Genomic DNA, 3,201 nt, shown 5'->3' with positions numbered 1-3,201 from the left:
TGGCATATCCTTCCCTCTATTCTCTCTTCATGATGCGCAGCCTCAAACCCTCTTCTTCACTGTCTTTGCTGCGCAGCCCTACCTTAACTAAGCACACACGCATGGTTCTTTGAACCAGAGGGAAAAGAAGAACGGGAATCAGGAAGGGGGAAATCAGAAAACACAACACACACACCCACGAAGCATTGTTGGTCGCAGAGAAGGGGAAGGGAAGGGGAAGAAGTCGCGCCGGTGTACTGGGTTGCAACACCACCATGTCGCCGTCTGACCGAAGAGGGAGAAGAGCGTGCCGCCGCCACAATCAATCATGACTGTTGCGAGCTCACCGCGTCACGCCGCCTTAGAGTCTGCCGTCAGGTCCGAGTCGAAGGAAGAGAGGGGCCGCACTGCCACCGTCGCATCCCCGCCGCCAGCTTCGCCGGATCTGGCCGTCGAACCCGTCGTTGCCGCCGCTGTTAAAGTCGCGAACAGGAGCGGGAGGAGAAGATGCGAGCCAAGGCCGAGGCGGAGGAGGCGCCGTGTCTGGCCGTTGCCGTCCCATCACTGCCATCCACCTCCATCGTGGTTGACTATGGATGAGAGTGGAGGAAACTGCCTCCCTCTCTGCCGCCGAGGTCTTTCGCCGCTGTGTACAGAGAAGAGCAATGCTGCGCGAAGCAAGGAAAGGATTTGCCTTTCTGCCTCTGCTCCTGGGTTTTTGAATCTGACTAAACGCCGCTGCCGATGTTGGAGATTGATGTTGCTCTGGCCTTGCCCTGGCTCCATCTTAAACCGTGAGGACTGCTACTGTTGGGTAAGCTTTACCCTGTTTCTGGTTCCCTCTTGCTCCATCAATTTATTTCTACCTAGAAGCATTGTTGCTGACACTAGTTGTATTGAATTAAAGGGTTATAGTAAGTGACATTATCGCTGCCTTTACTAGAGATAGTTGCTGGCTCTGTTTGGAGATTTTTGTTGCAACTAGTGTTTGTTTTGGGGACTGCTTCATCTGTTGCTGGAACCACTAACAGAACAGGCTAAGTCACGGTGATTCTGGCTGCCAAGGGCGGTTCTGTGGCTGTCAGAACCACCGCTGAGGCTTCTGTTCTTTGGTTCAGACGGTATTCTTTAGTTACAGTAAGTATCTTTGTATTGAAACTCCCCCCGTTCATATCCCGTTATGTGTTTTTAAGGCTTTCGCAATAATAATGTTTTCTAGGATTAAGTTATCAGAGCCACATGTTGCGCGTAAGGGTTGTCCTTGCTGCTGCAAAAGTGAACAAAGCTGTGATGTAAGCCGCCGGTAAATTCGGGTTGATTGAGAGTTCCGGTGACGCGTTTGGATTATGGTTTTGCATTTTGAGGTAGGGGCGCTTTCCGAAAACTATAGTTTATTATTGGAATTATTACATATGCATACTGATTTGAGACAATGTGTATTTAGTGATTGTATCAGCCTTATATGTGGTTTGATTGTCTCGAATGATTATGAATATTTGTTTGACTGGATTGTTGTGTGGTTTTGTGAAATGAAATGCTTTTGAAGTTGATTCTTTTAAAGCTTTGAGATCGAGTTTAATCCGTTGGAAATTGATTTGGGTTGAATGGATGTTCTTAAGAATGTGAAAAATAGAATCCACTCTTGAATTCAGCCTCGCTTGCTTTAAATGATCTAGTTTTTGATACATGGTTGTTACTGAACCGTTTCCTTGAAACTTTAGAAATGAGTTTATTCGGCTGATAATGATTTGATTTTGAAACGGTTTTCTTGAAATATGGTATTGAGATTGACTGTTGGATTTTGGCTTGCCTTTGAATTGATTTTGGATTTTGGGCTGTTGGAAAAGGATTGTGGAATGGTTTTGTTGGGACCCGAACCGGGTGGCAAAGTCCAAGTTTTAGGGGAGATGCTGCCAGAATTTCTATAAAATCCAAGTCTTTATTGAAATGTTGTTTGGAAAAATGATGAGTTACTATTTTATTTGAATTATCAAGAAAAGGATGATTCATGCTTTTGAAATGAATTATTAAAGAGAAAATTGTGATTTAGTCCTGCTTCTTAAGAAAGGCATTGTATCTCTTTCAGGAGAAGGTTATTTAGATGAAACTTATGTTTTAAAGCTGTTTTAAATGTGACAAGGGCAATGCCTTTGAATTTGACTTGAGGGTTTCAATTAGAGGAGTTTCAATGACGTTGAAAGAACCTGAATGTCTATTGACAAGTTTCATTTTGAAATGTTTTGAGAAAGGTTTTAAGTACTCTTTGAATTTTGAATTCTTGCAAGACTAAAATAATTTTGAACAGTTGAAACGCCTTAGAAATTATCATGGGGGATTGAAGTTGGTTTTGCCTAAGTAAAGGAAACGGCTTTGAAAAGAGTAATTGACTTTATGACTCTGTATGGCTTAGATCCTATTTTGTTACTCAAATCAGGAAGCCAATGTTTTAATGATTTTAAGTGAATTTGAGAAAATGAGTTATATTAATTTTCCCTAAAGACTTGGGACTCTGCCGAGAAACTTTGTTATAAAATCCCATTGTTGGATGGAAGATTTTGAATGTTTCAAAATGAATCTTTAACTTTCTATGGTTATGGAAGTTTTGAAAAGAGGATGCCAAGAGTGGCATGGTTTTAAAAAGGGGAATTTACCTTGAGTAAAAGTGGCTTATGAGCCTGAGATGATTTGAGAAATGAGATCTTTAAAGCCAAGGCTGAAAAGAGTTGAAACTTAATTTCAAAGTGAAATGATTTGGGAAAAAGTGATTTATGGCTTAAATGCCGATTTTATGAATTGGTGATGTTGAATGTGGAAGTGTTGTTTTGTTGTGAGCCGGAATGGCTGCGTATGATTATACATATTGGTTGGTTTTGGATTGAATCGTGAGCCGGAATGGTTGTGTATGATATGAATATTGGCTGGTTCTGGACTGAACCGTGAGCCGGATGGCTGAGATGGATGTTGATCCATGGATGAGATTGAATGCATGTATATGCTGAATCATTGATAAATGTGAATGTTGCACTTCCACTCTCGGAGATAAGAGTTTCCCTGGGAGAAAGCAGTGGCTAGCCACCACGTGCTCCAGGTTGAGACTCGAAGCTCTTTTGACCCTATGTCGTCAGGGTGGCCGGGCACTGTGAAATTTCCGGATGAGCTCACCCCCATAAATATTCACCAGTGAGGGTGATGGATATGGATCATGATTATGATCAAGTTTAT

At 42.4% G+C, this 3,201-nt stretch overlaps 1 long non-coding RNA gene across 1 annotated transcript; it reads left to right on the top strand.

Moving 5' to 3' along the window:
- Positions 932-1,350, top strand: LOC110262964. The gene is made up of 2 exons (XR_002347976.1): positions 932-1,116; positions 1,199-1,350. It is a non-coding gene; the product is annotated as an uncharacterized LOC110262964 (long non-coding RNA).

This window comes from Arachis ipaensis, chromosome B05 (assembly GCF_000816755.2).
Source record: "Arachis ipaensis cultivar K30076 chromosome B05, Araip1.1, whole genome shotgun sequence".
Taxonomy (NCBI): Eukaryota; Viridiplantae; Streptophyta; class Magnoliopsida; order Fabales; family Fabaceae; genus Arachis; species Arachis ipaensis.
Note: the sequence above shows the minus strand (reverse complement) of the source record. Positions and strands in the feature narration are given on the sequence as shown.